The sequence below is a fragment of the Ceratina calcarata genome, unplaced genomic scaffold, assembly GCF_001652005.2.
Source record: "Ceratina calcarata isolate Rehan_Ccalc_2016 unplaced genomic scaffold, ASM165200v1 scaffold88.2, whole genome shotgun sequence".
NCBI lineage: Eukaryota > Metazoa > Arthropoda > Insecta > Hymenoptera > Apidae > Ceratina > Ceratina calcarata.
This window is the reverse complement of record NW_017180156.1, coordinates 577,188-595,593: the sequence shown is the minus strand read 5'-3', so window position 1 is coordinate 595,593 and position 18,406 is coordinate 577,188. Positions and strand designations below refer to the sequence as shown.

Here is an 18,406-nt window from a genome sequence, read left to right as displayed (position 1 = left end):
GCACGAGGCGAGAGGAGAGCGAGCGGTTTCGTGGGGTCGACGTGGGACCGAGCGAGATGGTGCGAGCGAGAAAACCTGGGTAGGACAGGATAGGGAGAACGCGTGGCTGGCCGAGCGAGAACGACGCTTGGAATCGCAGCTTAGCCGAAGGAGGATGGAAAGAGCAAGGAGCGAGACAGAGGCCGCGAACGGAGAGAGAGAGAACGTAGGCAGCGCCGCGTGGCGGTACGAGGTGGGGACTATCGGGCCGTAAACCATCCGCGGTGAACATTTAACTCACGTATTGCCATCCGACAAGTTTGCTTTGGCCCGCGAGGGAGCGTCACCCGAGCTAGCGAGCGTCCGACGTTCCGAAGCGAGTCTTCCGCGAACGCACGCGAGGCGGTGGATTCAGAGGCCACACGCGGCTTCGGTTTCGTTTCGAAATTGCAATTCTTCCACTCGGGGCCGGTCCAACCCTCGCAGAGATCGGTCTTTTCAACCCTTCCCGAGATCGTGTTCGCTCTAGTTCCTCTACTAATTCACGCGGGGAACACGCTTCGCGCCGCGTCGGGACCGAAGCAACCAGATCCCGATTCAACCCATTTTGGACCAGTCGTCGGACACCAGACTTCCGCATGCCGTGCCGTGGATCGCAGCTACCATGAGCGACGAGAAACGACCGCGGGCCATCCCTCCGCTAACGACCCTTCGCTTTCGCTGAATCTTCCACCAGCCGCCACTGGGTAAGTGAGATTATTGTAATGATCACATTCCATGTGCGATGAGACTTCGTCTCAAGCGATTTAGCTCCAGTTCTGTTCGATGACATTGAGAAAAATCCTCTCCCGCCAAAACGGCGGGTCAGTGCACATGTACGATCGATTGAATCCGTTCATCACCATGCTAACTTTCATCGAAAACGTCCTGGTAAAGACAGAAATGCAAGTACTAGAATATCGTTGACGTCTAAAAATATAAACAACGTGATAACGGCAAGATCTCGCTGGCAAGCGTGTCCAATTGCTAAGGTAAACGCATCCGGAAATTAAACACGTTATACCCCGTGCAACTAACACTGCGATTAGTGTGTTTACAAATGTAATGAAATTCGTCGTATTTTGTTTCGACGAACTAATCTACTGGCCCGTGATCGGACGAGTAAGGAACAAGAGCGTGCACGTGGTTCACGTGAACGTGTGCCGTGAAACTATGTATGTACTCTGCGATCTCCGATAAACGGGAAGATATTTCTTTTTCCGAGTTTTCCCAGGCGGTAGCTAGCTCGTATCGCTAGCAGATATCAATTACGGAATTAATCTCGACCGTTCGGGGCGTGCATCAATATTTCCGTTCTGTATCTCGTTCTGTCAAACGGTTGTTTTACGACTGGCGTTAATGAAGAACTATAACCGTGCAGACGTGATACCTAGCCGTGCGTTGCTCGCAATGCATAATAACCTCTCGCGATAAAACGCCTGTCTCTCCGTTGAGAAACAGGATCGATGCCAAACGGTTAATAATCATCTACTCGAACCTAATACATACAGTATTCCTTGGATAAATGTGATATCGCCGGCATGGAACGTACGACGTTTTGTTGTTACGTTATAATTTGAGGAAAACCCGAAGGTAAAAAGAGGCAGTTTGTTAAAAACAAAAAGAGAGTGAGTATCAAATACAGGATAAATATCTGCGTATCGAATTAATTTAGTCTTGATTTCTCCCAAGCAAAAATTTTTATCATGTTTGGGAGATTCTTGTGATTCAAATAATGTCCAGCGTGATGTAATTTGCATTACGTTTACTGGTATGTATAAAATATTAATAATTAATTGTTTACTTGAGTATATTATAAGTAGCCGTCGAAGTTATTTTGTGTTTAGTTAGTGCCATTTTAATCAGGAAAATTTTAACGAGACCTATATGAAGAAAAATTATGAAATTAAACGTTTTTCTCATTAGATTAGTAATGTTTCACACATTGAATCTCAGATTATGTTACATTAATCTCGACCGAACAGCGCGATGTCGCATTAATCGTTTCACTAGTTCCAAGCGAGATAACTGACAGAACTTTTTTATATTTATAGAAGGAATACTGTAATTGCCAGTAGTCACGGATGAGTTAACTGTTTGTCGCGGTGAATCCTGTCTCCCATGATTGTTTTTAAAAACATGTCGTTACGTGCAGTATCTCATACTTGGAGTAGGTAGTGAATCAGTAATTGTCATCTCGACTGAATTAACGAGTCGTCTGATTTAATCTCGTCTTTTTTCATAATTACATCGCTGAATATTTTTAGATATTTCCCATCTTGTTTTTCGAACGATAATCCATCTAATTGTCCATAATTTTCACTGAGAGTATAGAAAAGTATGTAAGTAATGAAGTCACAGAGTCACGTAAATTCCTATAAGGCAACGCATTATTTTCCGGCATCGCGATCGATCACGTTTAAGTTCGATTTCTCCGGGAAAAAGGGATGAAAGCCGACCGAAAATAAAGTGAGTTTGGTATCGCGAGGCCCGGGGGTAAAATAGGTGGTGTGTACCGCGCCAACGCCTGACGGAGACCATAAATAAGGATCCGACGGGCGGTGCGGCTGCACCCGGTGATAAGCGTTCCTTTTGCCCCCTTTCACCTTCGGCCACCTCCTCTTTAGACTTTCTTCTTCCTCCGACGGTTCGCTTCTTCCTCAGGGGGGCAAACTGGAGGAACAATTGCTAGTTTCCAACCCTTCCCAAACCTCGAATAGTATTTCCCCAAATAATAGAAATGTTTCATAAAAATGTAGTGGGTGATTTGACGATAGCTGTATATTTCTTTCTAGATAGGATATGAATATTGCTTTCCTTGTGGTGAGCAATCGTTCCTCGAAATTATGGGTTGCCTCTTTGTATAGAAGCAGCGCGGAGCTCGAATAGCGCTTAGGAAGTGGATTAAACTACTGTTCCGAATTAATTCGCCGCTTCTGTTTAAACGTATACGCGGGCTGCAATCGTGCGAGATGATTGCAGCGCCCTAACGCCCCGGTACAATTAGTTTGTCAAAGTGACAACGTGATACTTTTTTGCCGGATGGTCCCCGTGGTGCAATTCGAGCTTCTTTGTAAAACGCGCCCGATCCTATTTGGAATAAGTTCCGTAATTAAACGATACATTGTCCCCCTTTGTTCTTTCCGTTCGGAGTTTAGAGGATCACAGGAGTGGTATCGCATGGTAAATCTGGCGATAAATCTATGGGTTCGCGGAGGCGTAAGACGGTAACACGGTCGGCCGACCTGTATTGCCACGGAATATCGTATCGGGACGGGGGGTTGGAAAACGCGCGCGGGTGGTTCGAGCGTTTCCCGGCCGTGTGTAACCGTACAGGTCGGAGCTTCTCCATCCCCTACGGGCAGCACGAAGCGGCCATTTCTCATATCAGTTTAGCCGACACTTTCGAGAACTTGCTCGGAGAGAGCCCGGGGCGTCGCGACGTCACCCGACGCTTCTCCTTCTCTCTCTCTTCTCCGCAACACCTTACAGCCGTACGGCTCGCACTGCCCCTCACCTCCCATTCCGACTCACCCCTCGCCGCGACTTCCATTTACGTTCAAGATCGTCCTTTCGCGCAACCGACCAAGGGACACGCACGTGTTCTTTCTCTTTTCCTCCCCTGCCTCTTCGGGACGGGGGTCGCGACCCCCCCCTTTCGAGTGCCCGCGGCACTTGAGATAAGTGATGCCCGAAACTTAACAAAGTCGACCACGAATGATGAAGCGACCCGCGACCTCTCGGATCAACTTTGCCCGAGAGATTATTCAGGGGTGGTTTGCCGTTGTTTGGAAAACGTAAAGCTAAATCTACGGGTAGATACGGGCGACGCAAATTACAAGTACTTGGAACTTTGCATTCTCTAATTGAACCTGCTCTGAAGTGTCGAAGAAGTGGAGAATATCATAAGCACATGATTCGTTCTAATTTCTTGGCACCTGTCGTAAATCAGAGATCGTTACGTAGGAACGTAGGTAGAAAGTATAAACGATCTCCTACGGCAACGCGTATACTTATCTAATAAATGTAATAGGTTTAACGCGTCTAATGAGGTTGATTCTTGGTTGTACCGTGCATTATCGCGACCATCGATTATGATTTACGATTCTGTCCGGCGACGTTCGAGTCACCCACGCGTGTTTTTTTTTTTTTCTCGGAAACGTTCCCCCTTGACTCGATACCGGCTCGCGTCGTCGTCTCGTTCTTTTTAACTGCAATCATCCCGAGTATGCGGCCGGGCCGCCTTTTTGCTCTCTTCCGGCCGCGGCGCCCTATCTTCCTAAATTTCCGCGAATTTAATACCGCGGCCTGGAGCCGCGATATATATCGGTGAACGTGAATTAAGTGTTTTCGCAGGTGTTATACGTTATTCAATAAAAAGTAACGGGTTTCAAGACACAGTTAAGCCTGATAAATGGCCGCCTAGATAGTATTTTTAAATGGGCGCAGAGGGTGGGGCCCCGGGCCACGGCCAACCATTGCTCGCATAAATTCGTCCAATCTTCCAGTCGAGCGACCGGAGGAACCCGCGTATATTCCTATCGAATTCGATTATTCGCCAGGGCGGATGCCTGCGATCCCATCGGAACCCACTGCTTAATTATCGGACACCGATCGCGATCTGTGATTTGAATTTTACACCAACTTCGATTCTTTAACGCGAAGAAAAGAGAAACAAATTGTGATTTGCTTCGCAGAAGATCTTATGCTCGAGCATTCAAATCTCCAAAATTTTTAAGAAATACTTCGATGAAATTGATGTATAGCGAAATTTATTGATCGTGTGATATTTATAAAATTACGAACAATCCTGGAGTGTAATTAAACATTTTTTCACTGGTTCGAGTAAAGAATTCTCGAGACGGTCGGAGCTACGCTCGGTTTCGTGGTTGCCGTCGGATCGCTCCACGTGCTCGAGCGTCGGACCGCGTCGCGAGTGAAACAGTGGTAACACCGAAGTTATATTTTAATTTATCGCATTACTCGTCTAAATACAGTTTTGAATATTTCGTCGCCGGCGCCCGGCCGATTGTAACAGCGAAACAGTTCGTTGACAAGCTGTTTCCAGTCTCTTTACCGGTTGATGTAATTTCGCGTAAGAAATATGCACGTCGAGCGCTCGCCAACGGCGTTACATAAAGTAAGTAAATTAATGATCGGGTAGTTAAACAGCGAATGTATCACGCGCGGAGTAGGTATTTTGAATTAATGGGCCGACTATTAATTTTCGAAAGCAGTTTTCAACTCCTCGGCCACCGAACCGGTATGCGACTATCCCCCGCGATGATATTTTTCACCACGCGGCGCGATTTCCCACCGAATCGTCGCCGATCGCCGAGAGCGCGGCAAATTAATTCGTTCGATCGGCTCCGAAATCGGTGATTTATTGGGTATCGCCGCTTCCGTTTTCGCGAGACCCTCGGCCGCAATTACGCGGAAATTATTCCTTCCGTGATGCGATTGCGCGATCTTCTTTGGATTTTCACGGGAGGTGGTTCGCGCCAATTCACCCCCGCGATCGGGACCAGCGCGCAGGCGTGCGATTCATAATTGAAACATCCCAATTTCGTCGCTCGTGAAACATTCATACGCGAATTGGAAAACGCGAATCGGCGCGAACGCGTTCAAATTTGCAAAAACTCGGGATGAATTTTTACGGTGGAACGTTTCGTTCTAGCTTGAAATCGTAGTTCTTCACGGAGTAGTCTAAAAGCGTTTCCGACCTTAACCATAGCAAAAAAAAATATTGAAATCGTTTCGTCAGAGGGGACAATGGGATTCTTACGCCACAGCGGGGGTAGACCGAGGGTGTGAAAATGTTTTTGGAGCAAGGTCGGCCGCGTGCAATTGCGTCACCTGTACGCACCTTGCCCGGTGTACCTGGGAAACTAAACAGCCCAGGAATGGCCTTAACCGCGTGTCGTTCCCATAAATTCGAGCGGTCGTAAAAAAGGACGGGAGGGAAGAAAGAAAGAAGAAGGCAAAATGCCTAAAACCAAGAGACTCTACTCGTTATACTGTAACGGGACAACGCTTCCACCTTTTTGCGGCCGAAGGTCACTGCTCCACTCGTTTCCAGAAACGTGCTCCGCGTTCCCAGGACACTCGCAACACACCATTTTGACAGTCGCGAGTATTCAGCAATTTATTTTCAAGATTTCCGACTCGAAGTCGAACGCAAGGCCGATGCCAGGCGAACCTATATTCGGCGTTCGATATGTTCTCGGTCGAAAGAAACGGATAATCCCAGTCTGTCCCGGAGGATTACTCGGGAAAAGTTGGTCGCGAATCGTAAATTACTGGCGAGCGATCGAAACGGACGACGTTTACGCTAAAACGATTAAGTCGCGGTCCCGCGTCGATGATTTACGGAGTCGCCGCCGCGCCGCGTTCCGGAGAAGAATACTGAGACGACAGAAAGAGCAAAATAGGGTCGCGAAAACGGGTGGGGGGGGGGAGGGAAAAGAAAGAAGGGTATTCGGTTTGGCCGGTGATCGATTAATGAATTCGACTCGGAACGGATAAGACACGAAGAAACCTCTCTCATTTGTAAGTTGAATTATGATCAACGATCGGCCGTCTGTTCGTTAAGCCATTATTTATAAATTCAACGTTAAATGGGGAGGCCGGAGAGATATGAAAAGTCGAGGGTGGGGAAGCCGCAGAAGAACAGCCGGAACGATAATGGACGGGGCGAACAACGAAGAACCACGACCGCCGATTCCGTTGTTGGCCACGGCGTCGTTGATTTATAAGTTCAACTCCGTGGACGGACAATATTTTTGTCTTAGCGCTCCTTTTGTCCGAAACCGTACGTGTCCAGACTGCGGTATGGGTGCGAGGTGGACATAGGTGCCTGATGATGTCACTACTTTTAACCGGGTAGAAAACCGGGGATGGGAACGAGGAGAGGAAAGAACCCGGGGAACACCGCTCGTACGAGACGCCGGACACATAGGGGGATAACACGGTGCCTAGTTTAAGCTGGGTTGTCGCGATGGCACACAGAGATTACATCCGTACAACCGCGGAATATATACTCAAGGTGTCGCCGACGATTCTTAGGGAACACGGGGATTCTTAATAGCCGTATGACACTCCTCGGATTCTCTTGCTTCTCTCCGTTCGCAAAGAATACTTAGATATCGGTTACACAGTACTTCGCGAAAGAATAGCAACGATTTTTGTATCGTGGCAAACAGAGCGTGACCGAACTTCGTCCCGTTACCAGAACTAATTACAGTACCTGGCAAATTGAATTAAAAGGAAACGCTTGGCGAGTCGATGTTTAAATTTATTCGAAATATCAATGAAGGCGAGCCGAGCTCGTTAGATACTGATCGCAAACGATTAAACTCGCAATTAAAACTCGGCCGAATGCAGGCGATAAATTACCGAGATGTAGTGAAAACAATTTGTTGGACATTAATAATTAGCGGTTAGTTAGCGAGCGTCGAAGTCGAAGATAGCAGCGACTCGGTGGTCTCTTAAAAAATCCGGGGAATTGCGCAATGGAACGCTGACTCTAATTATAAATCGTTCCATTGATAGCGTCCACGCATCGTGTCCCGGAATGGAAAAAGAGATGCGTGGCTGGCGCGTCGGGAAATTTTTCTCGTTCCCGACGCGGCGTGTGGAAACGCGGTTTGCATACTCACGTTTCGTGCCACGACGACGACGTCTGATTAACATGAGAGACCTGAAACACACACCTGTGCGCCTCGCTCGATTCACTCGAATAATTATTCGCGGGGTTCGTTCGCTTCGCGACTCGTCGAGAACGACGATAAACATCTTCCCTTTGCCACGTTTCTAACGGTTCATTTGCAGGGTGCCGACGCGTTTTTAAACCCTCCTGCAAAAACATATACTTTTTCCTCTCTCGCGTTAATTATTCAATGAAATTCAAGAAACGCGTTGCTCTTTTTTTTTTTTAGGTAATATGCGATACGAATCGCGTCGCGTCGAATACGCAGGAAATCGGGACAGAAATCACGGCTGATCGAGACTATCGGTGTTTCTTTTTTATCGAAAGTTGCCGTAACAAACGATTAATGGCCGGTTTCGAGGGGCTCGCTTCGCGTTCGACGTTCATTGAGTCATAAAAGCTGATAATGATCGTTTAAACCGCAAACGATCTTACGCGCGGTCCTCGCGCGTTACCGGTCCCCGATCCGGAACATTTTTCTCCATTAGGAGCAGGATAAATTATGCGGACCGCGGGGCGGACGAGAAAAAAAGTAGAAAGGGAGCAACGTCTCGAAGAAGTGACGGAACGAGCGTGCAAGAAATAAAGCGTTTACGCCTTCGAGTCCGCGGTTCTCGTGTAAGCAAATGTGTACTGCGTTCCGGAACGCTTTCTACGCGCGCTTCGCCAGGTGTTGCTGTTTATGGGAATCCTCTCGAATAGTTTATCCAATGAGGGTGCCTCCGATAAGGAGGATAGCGGTTACTATTACCCGGTTCTAATTGCTACTGTTCCGCATATTATAGATAATTCAATACGTTCATTCGTGTAGTTCGTTTTAAAAGGCGAAATAAAACGTCTTCATTTTCTGAAGCTACGAACTAAACGACGAGCATTGAATATAAACTGCATTTGTCCCGCATTTATATACTTGCGTTTAATTCGATGGTATCGCGAACCGATGAAAATGATACTCGATATCGCTCGGTGAGCTCGTTATTGTTTAGAGCAACCGATTCTCCCTCGCAGTAATTACTCCGCTACTCGGTTACGTATGAACGGGATATAAAACGAGAAACTGGTTCGAGGACCGAGCAGGAGATAGAGCCGTTAACGATAAATCGAAATGCACGGTTCGCGAGAGGAGGTGCAGGACGTCGAAGAAGTACGTACACATCTATGAAGACGCGTGTGTGCATGCGTATCGATGTATCCTTCGCTCCCTCGCGGGGAAGCGAATCCTTCACTCGGATTTACGTATTCCCGTTTCGCTCTCAATAGGGAAAAGAGAGTAAGAGAGAACGAGAGATAGTCACCTTAATTAAGCGTTTAAGAGATGAAACTGGTTCTGATCCGCTCTTCCCTTCTGGCTCGTTGTTCTTTCGCCGCACGCATATGCTTACGACACAGCTGTTGCCGCCGCTAAGGAGTTAAGTTGTCCGACTTTTGAGAAGCGCCGATTGTCTTCGAAATTAATTAAACCGTTTCCACGCGGTTTCAATCTGCCCCTTCGGCCTCTGCCGCGCGTCTAGTCCGATCCGACAATGCCTCCTTTCAACGACTTCAAACGTCTCCCGGTCGAGACGTTGTCCGACGCACCCTCGACGTCTCTGACATCCCGCGCTCGCGTTTCGTTCTACTTAATACGATTTATATCGAAAAATTGGCGGAACTTAGATGACCTTTCTATAGAAGTCATCAGCTGGTTTTGTAGTAGACGAAGGAAACGGTGATAACTTAAATTTTGTTGGCAACGCGAAACAGAAGCAGTGAATCAAAACGCGTAACGGAATCGCTAGCTAGCTGTACCTACAGTCTTAAGAGGTGTTCCCGTTGTTAAGTACGATTTACCGTAAATTCTAGAGATTTTATCGGTTCACGTCCCGCGGCATTAACTCGGGGCTCGTGTAGGAATGTCGTTTTGTAAGCCAGCCGCGGTAGTACCCGCCATTGATACTCGCGCTGTTATCTCGCAGAAGACAATCGCGGAGCGATCGCGAAAACTTGTCAGGATTCAGAGCACTTTTTCCCTCCCGCCTCGTTATTGGGACCTTGAATTCGGAATTGAAAATTGAATATGTAGGCTGCTCGCGGCCTTCGCCGATCGCGTGTGTCGCCTCGCGGCTTCTACACCCAGCGCACGTATATTTTTTTGCGTTTCTGAAACGCACTCGCGTATCTATTTAGCTGTGTCGTAAGCTGAGGTACACCGATACGACGGCATCGACTACGCCCACGGTTTCATCGGCGCTTACACGATAGCTCGAGCCGAGTCGTTAGAAAATGTCGATGAAAGTTTAATCGATGCGAGTAAATTGATTCTATTTGAAACGATACATCTATCGGTGATAGATCGTTTAACGCTCCACACACGTACTGCAACTTGAAAATTATCGCGGAAACCTGGAGCGATGTCGATTCAAAGCGTTCTCGGATAAGAATTTGCGTGTTACGCGACGGGGTAAAAAAGGGCTGGTGCAGGTGAACGGGTAGGTGGGGATACGAGGCTTCAGCCGGTGTAGGTGTAAAGTGAGCGTGATCGCACGGTAGATGAGAGCGAGGGGCACCAAGGGGGAGTGGTCACCGGCTGAAGCCTCGTGCTGACCTATTCCTTTCTGTGCCGGCAGCCAGTGCATTATGGCCGCTCCGAAAGCCTCTCGGCCTGCTTCGGTTCGGCCTCGATCACCGTGGTAGACGGTCTCCTAGCGTTCGCCGATGCGTTATCGTTTCCCGCGCGCAAGGATCCTCGAAATTCGTTGCTCGTCGGGTCACGGTCGACCCAGGTTGGCCGGAACCACCGTGGCCACGCCGGTGCCGTTTCCTGGCGATGCTCGCCGCGTCTGTGTACGTGTAACCAGTGTGTCAGGCTTGTCGAGAGGGGAAGAAGTTTTGCCGGAAAGTAGAGAGAGGGGACTCGTGTCGTTGCTGCACAATGGGACCACTGCTGTGACGCTGTAAGTATCCCAAGAGCTTACGGACCGACCTTCCTCTCTCTGTTCCCGACTCCCCGACCTCCGTTCCTCTTCTACGGCTTCTACGCCGTTCCGTTCTTCGAAGCTTTCGCGCCGGGCTTTGGCCACCGTCGGGTCAGCTGCGCGGGTATTTCTGGGATTAAGAACGCTGCTGGAAGCGTGGCGTTGGTCACGCTGGAATCACCCGGGAATCCACTAAAATCTAACTGCGCTTTTGTAATATTCACCGCGAGAAGGATTTACCAAGTGAAACCGTTTGTCGCGTCGTCTGAGAATTCTTTTGGAGCCAGTCGGCTAGTTCGTCGGCAATTTCCTTTGTCGTTGCGTCTAAGTGGAAAATGATACGACGGCGATTGAGCGCGGCCTGCGTGACCGTGTACCGTAACCATCGAAGTTAGGTTCGCCGCGTACTGGAACGTCGGGCCGGTGCGAGCTTAGGAGAGAATCTAAAGAGACAGACCAACCGGTTCGCGACTTTGGCGGCCGCCATCTTCCCCTCTCCGTTTGTCTCTTTCGCCTCCGCGTGAGAACCTGCTCCCTATATGTATAACCCACCTTTCTACTCTCTGGGTTACTCTGCCTGACCGAGAGTTCCGTTCGCGCGGTCTCTACAGCCGAAAAAAATAGGTCTCCTCCACGAATACGCTATTACAATTTCCTATCGTTTGCCAAATTGACGCAGCGAACGTTGAACGGAACAATGGTGCATTAAGAGGAACTGTTCGCCTCGAGTTAATAAATTAGCCACGTCAGACGTATCGCCATTATAACAAATACGCTCGCGTGTATCGGAGAGGCAATAACGCGAGAATAGCGTTAGCGGAATACACCGCGAGATTAATGGAATGTTGACCGTTACGCGCGAGCACGGAGAACACAGCCACGCGATGATCATCTTCAGAGGGATTAGCCACAAGTACCAGCCCGCGTAGCGGAGGATGAGTTATCATCCGCTTAATTCAATTATACAACCGTGTTTTAAGATGCGCGAGATTTTTACGCTCCGCGGGCCGTAGTACCGTGCCGTACTCTGTCCGCAGCCGACGTAATTCATTCCCGTTCTTACATTAGCCAGTGCGTTTTGCGTGCTTTCAACCGGAATTTAATATTCATTCGTCCTCTTATCGCCTCGGTAATTCTCCCTTTGTCCGCTTTGGATAATAAAAGCGGAATGAGTCGATTAACAATTAGACCCAGAATCATGTTAGCGACAACAATTGATATCGGATTAACGAAGGCAACTTTTCTCTTTTATTTAAAATTAATGTAACGTCGTACGAGAGACATCGGAACAGGGTTCGTAGTTTGGTGAACGATCGATCGAAAGAGGGTCAGCTATACGCGAGGCGCAGGACACCATTTCCTGCATCTTGATTATACTTGTCCTCGTTACGCGATAACAACGCGGTCAGGATATAACTAAAGAAAAAGTCGAATTCTATTTCGCACACGCACGAGAGAGGCCAATTAAACGTACGTAACACGTGACTATCTGGTTTTAATTCGACAACAGCGAACCGTTAGTATTCAAGCGACGATTCGATGCACCGTTTCGCTAATTCTATTTTTAGTTCAGCCTCTGAACAAGGCTGAGAAAGGAAAATATGGTATAGATAAAAATGAGAATCGTGTCTGGATAGAAGAATCTCGTAAGAAACTGTAGACGTTATTTTTTAAGCCACTTTCCTAGACTAAAATGTCAAGGATGTTCTCATTATCATGCTCCTCGGAGTCGGCGACGTTCGAGGTCGATTTTTTATGGTTTATCGAACGCGGTCGCGGAACATCCGGGACGCGGCACTGAAAATTCCCGTGAGCCATGTGTAAGTAGAATCTCCATGCTAATCTGCCGACACATTGGCCTATCGCGGTCGTTCCGCGGCCAATCGGGACGCGGGGATCGCGAGGATCTCAGCCAACCTGCATAAATCAGAATGGATGACGAAAGTCTCGCCGCTCGCGCTTGTTCCAGCTAAAGGGATTTTCTAGGTCGCCAGAGTGGAACGAGAGTCGCTTATTCGTCTGTGGATTTCCGTCAATTACGAGAGAGCGTACACACGGTCGACGATGTCGCGTACAAATCCCGTAAGACGACGATGTCGCGCGTGCCGCGTCTTACAGAAGATTACTTTCAAACGACTCAAAGCCTGTCCACTGATTCGCGATACGTTCGCCGCGACGGGAGAGCGTGTCCGTAATCGATTGGTAACAGTGGCTCGCGAGATACATCAGTAGTCGCTTCTTGCCAGAATTCGACACGCTTTATTCTCCTTAATCGTGTTCAAAGGTTCGCGTCTGGTCGATTCTGTCCGATTGTTTTGTAAAGAATCAAAATTCTATCGTTACTTCGATTTTCGTCACGGTCCCGATGACCAAGAAACCAGCGATATCCGATCCGCCTCCACCTGCCCACTGAGGGTGGAATATTAACCGCGTCCCGCGCGGTACGGTGTATCCAGCGGCGAGATTATTCGCGAGCGCGGCACACGTGTACCGTGTAAACGCGTTAGCGTATACTGTACGTGTACACAGTCTCGCGATCCCTTCTCGATCTTGGTTATAGGGAACGGGGGAGCGGGTTTCTGTTCAGTTATGTTCACCTGCCTCGGAGCCGGGCCTGGGCCCCGTAACCGGCTGGGCAGCATGTCACCCTCTGGTGCGGGTGACTCCGCGCCCGGTTCCTTTTACTCCGGCAGTCTTGTCACGCCTTCCCTTTCAAGCGACGCGAGTGCTGCCTCGCGGGTAAACGTTTACACCGTCTCTCGGTCCCGGTCCCTCTTCCACGTTTTTCGCATTTCGCGGGGAATCTCACGCAGCCGAACGACTGATAAGGCAACATCCCGGATACGCGCCGCGAGCACCGTGTGCGTTCCATCCGCGAACGATTTTTTCACGCGCGCCGAGGCTAAGCTCAGAGGCGGATCGTAACGGGATCGCGGATCCTGCGGTCGTTACCGCCGATAGTTGGCATGCTGCGAAGCGTTCCTTCGCTTCCGGATTGGATAAATCGTCGAGCATCCTTCGAACTCTTCCGAGGAGCTCTCCAACCCTCTCACTCCTTTATCCTTCGAGATACTCGTATTGAATTATTATAAGTGCGGATGATGGAAAAGTTGCGAAGTTACGATTAACGTTCGTCTATTTTCGGACCTCGCGTGAGAAATTCGTCGCATTTTTTCCGTCGTTCAGCGACGGGAAATACGACCACGCTATTTACGACTACGCGAAGCGTCTTCCGTGCTCGGCCGGATGCTCGTTCCGAAAAGCGACGATAAATATCGCCGCTGTTCTCGGGATACGTGAAGACGAATATCGGACTTAGGGGCAAACTTGCCACTCCGCTTGCGAAACGCTCGCTGAGTCCCTTACGAAATTTCCACTCGGATATCTGAATTAGACCATATCCGGACGAGTAAACGTGACACTTTTTAAGCAAAATCGGCTAAATGGTTTTTATTTAACTGCTAGTTTCGGGCGAAAACGGACATTGATCAATGGCATCGCGCGTGTTCTCAATTAATCCGGCTTAATTGGAATGACTCGATAATATCTATCGCGCTGTGCGCCGTCGTTCCTTTCCCCATTTATGGGACAACGTATTTAGAAATTACGCACCGGAGCATTCACGTGGAGGGATCGCGCGCATGTTGCGAACCACACACGCGTACCGGTTCCATAACGAGGATTACTTCATCCTCCTTGTCCTTCGAGAAGCCACCGACTCCGCTGCACTCCGCACGACCAACCTGTCGGAAAATAATGAAATGCCTGTCGTACGCTCGTAACGTATGCTCGATTCGAACGACGTTCCGTCTGTCACGGGAATGAGATCACGACGCATTCTATACTGAACAATTTGACTTTTGAAAAATTGTACAGAATCGTGTTTCAGTAGACAATATACTCGAGTACTTAAGAAGGAGGTATTGGTAATAGAAACGGAGGAAAAGTAGGACAGTAGATAAACCGTCGTGAGATAAAGACGAAGATTTAGGAGTCGTGCGATAGGAGCCACCCCCGATCGACCGGGATAAGGGATGCAGCGATTCTTATTATCGCTCTGGCCCATCGACCGATTCAGAACTATTTAGGGCTGATTCGTCGCAAAACAAAACGTCTCGTTTATCGCAAGGTTCGAGCCAGTTACGTTCACCAGATCTCGCGTTCAATAGCGGTGACGAATGGTCCCCGGGGTTCCCGAAATTCTTCCCGGTGGACCGTGCGGCCCGGCAGCCGAACGTTTCTTAAGCTCCGCGAGAACGTAACTCATCGCCACGCCTCCGCGAACGTACCGCGTTGCATGAAGCAGTGCTTCCTCCCCTAGACATTGCATACGTAAACCCGTTCGCGAGGGACAACCGAGCCTCGGTTACTCGCGTGTACACGCGAAACTTTCCTTTCCGCGCTGTGTATCGAGCGGCCCACCCTCTCCGTCATCGTTTCCTCTTCTCGTGATCACTCGACGCTCGAAATTCAATCGACCGACTTTTCTTCATTCTTCTTATACCGATTCATTGTACGAACCCCTTCGAACGAAAGGTATGCATTTATTTTATTGCACGCGAATCCCATCGCGTCGTTTCTTTTTACATTTTTCTTCGGTTCCAACTTGAGATCTAGAATTCGGAGGGTTTGGCAAGACAGACACGTGACGTTCCCGCGATCGATCGCTATCTCGTGAGTTTTGCCGAACAGTGGAACGTCATCATATTCCCCGTGGCGTTCGATATTCAGATCACGCGTCAGAAATATCCTTCTTTCCCTTCCATCTCTTCATTCCGACCGGTCGCTCGTTTCTGTCTCTGTCAGCCGCAGTGCCTTTCCCTTGGGTTCTCTCGTCTCGTCTTTCCGAAGGACGACCGCTTGAACGGAATAAAGCCTATCCATACTCTCAATCTGTCAACCGACTCCCACCCGGCTATACGGCGCACATCGCGAATCACACAAGCGTTGTTATGTAAATATGGAAAAGGTTGTTGATTCATGCATGAGGAGGGCATGAATTCTCGTTGTCTTGTCCGACGAGCCGTGAAACTGATGCATTTGTATCGCTGCACCCTCTCTCTCCCGCTATCGCGTATTGTGCCGTGGTACGCGTGCGTTACGTTCAACCTCACGGGTATTATACATGTTCCCAGCGCACGGCCGCCTCGTGAATTTCCATTCGACGATACAGACGTTCGCTTACGCTACGAGCCGATCGTAGAAACCAAATTGCGAACGATGCCCGTTTTCGCAAGTAACGTATCCCGATGATCAATTAAAATCTCGTCGATAGTTTCAACGTACGACAACCAGCAGCGAATAGGCAAGGAAGTTGATAAAACTATGAGGTAACTCGAACGATCGATCGGGCGGATCGAATAGAAACGCGAGCTGAATTCCACACCTCGCGGGCGTGTACACATTTATTTAGACGCGTGGTGTGTCGCGTGTGCGCGGATAGTCCAATAGACAAGCCGCTCCGTGCAAGGATATTCGCTGAGCCCGGCAATAAAGCATTTACCCACGCGTTCTGTATGCGCACATCTATCCTCATCCTTCTCCGCGATATCGTTCGCGTATATACCTTCGTGCATACAATTGCGTATCGTCTATCTTGGCCGCACGTTGCAAATATGTATGAACCCCGGTGGCCGGGTTCCTCGTGTACCTAGCCGCCTCGTTTTCATATTCCCGTTCAAGTAGCTCCGTTTCGGTAATAGTTGCGGTGCCCCACGGCTCGCCTTTCGCTGATACCTGCACTTTGCATCAGCTATCGCGTTGCATACTATACTTGACGTATTAATCGTCAGAACTTTCGAATGTCTGAAGAAACCTTCTACAGACCGTTTGCACGTTCGACCGGCTTTTATGAAACAGTCTAATCGGTGAGATTGTTCGACTTCCGTTCGTGACGCAGCGCGGATTTTCGAGTGAAGAATATCCGGCGTATCTGATCGCGCTCGCGGAGCTGTAATGGAAAAACGTAATATTTTGTTCGGTTGATGAGTAGCGGGTGAAATATGTATAGCGCGGCTCGGGAATAGGCAGCCGGAGTGGAGGCGGGAGGTAGTTAGAATGAGAGCAACGCGGGCATAAATCAACATTACTCTGCATTAGAGCAGAGTTTCCGGCGTAGGTACCTAGAGGAGTTTACCAGGCAAGGTAAACTCCGGCTAAAGGTGGTTACACCGCGTACAAGCACGCTCGCGCCCACAGTGGAACAACCGACCTCCCAACACGCGTGCATTTTGCGCGTGTATCAGCGTGCAGACTTCCAACCCCTAACTTCCAAGTTGCTTACCTACTTGCCACTTAGACCATCCCCTACCACGTTTCACCAGACTCCTTCGATAATTCACTGTCACGTTCAAAACGCCGGATCGGGCCCGGGATATCCGGCTTTTTTACCGATCGTTAATTAACACGGGTACAACGGTGAAATACGAAAAATTGAAATTCTTGTGTGACAGGGACGTTCCGCGAACGAAAGCGGAAGTTCCTGGGTGTACATCTTCCCTTGACCGTCTAATTTGCATCTGCGGCGGTTAACATAATCTGTATTCGGAATATTTATTTGGAATTAGCCGCGACTGGCTCGTAACTCATGCAGGAATTAGTTAAGCTCGAGGATTTGGGGCTTACCAATCCTCTCCCTCTTTTCGAGCCTCGGTGCCTTCACCTTCCTCGGTTATCGCGCGATCCTTTCACCTCCTGTTAACCCTTCCCGCCTGCGCAACGCCGTATCCGCGCTGTAAGAGAGGACTCGCGTGACGCGTTTTCAACAAACAATCGTAGATAACGCCGACGTTAAATCATTAGGTACTCCTTTGCTTTCCGTATACCGCTATACCTTGACCCTTAATCTTAATAAATTCTTCAAATTTCGACATGTCTATCTCCGTTAACGACGATCCTTAATTGCGAATGTAAAATTTCCAATGCACCTGTCGATCGGATAAAAATGAGAAATCAAGTCTGCGAGCACACCATCGTCGCCGACAATTAAGGATACTTTCCCTGTCCACGACGGATAACCGAAAGGGTCGACGACGGGCACAAAAATGGCCGTTAGCCATCCGGGACGGATATGAAATTTACATATCGCGGGGGACGCAGGAATTCCGGCGCGGATTAAGGCCGTGATCTCGCAGCCCGGGGCTCGGAGCGGGAAGGGAAGTCGCGAAACGCGGATGATGGATTCCCGTCAATTATGGAGGCAACATCGTATTGTTTTACCGTCCCGACGGCAACATTGATTGATCGCTGCCGTGCTCGTGTAGCTACCTTGCCTCCGGGCCCTTTTTGCCTAGCTACCTCGGACCAACACAAGTTGAATCCCGGTACTCGCGACGAAATCGTGCGGGAGGTTGCGAGAGGGTGAAACCCATCCGCGCGCCCGAAACTTCTTGCTAAATCCGTCCTCTACAAGGTCCCGACAAGGATTCCTCCCTGGCCTGTCGACAGAACGAATTGGGTCCCGCACGATTTTTCGTCGATTCGGTATACGAAATTGCTACGAGTTACGGCGATAAATAGTTTCGAACTTCAGACACTTTGTCGCGTACTTTAGTTAACTGAATTAAAGTATTTAAGGATGTATTGGCTATACAGTGAATTCCAAAAGTTTATGCACTTTAGAAACGCATTTTTTAAAAAGAAATCAGACGTCGGAAGAACATTGCTCATAATAAACGATGAAAAAAAATTTTCGATTTTTCCGACATTTTTCCAAGGGGTACCCCTT

General features: G+C 48.9%; 1 protein-coding gene across 1 annotated transcript in view; it reads left to right on the top strand.

Moving 5' to 3' along the window:
• Nucleotides 1-239: 239 nt before the first annotated feature.
• Antp (homeotic protein antennapedia) overlaps nt 240-18,406 on the top strand; it is a 101,038-nt gene continuing 82,871 nt past the window's right edge. The window contains exon 1 of the mRNA XM_026818795.1: nt 240-725. The gene's annotated coding sequence lies outside the window, so the exon portion shown is untranslated. The remainder of the gene's footprint in view (nt 726-18,406) is intronic.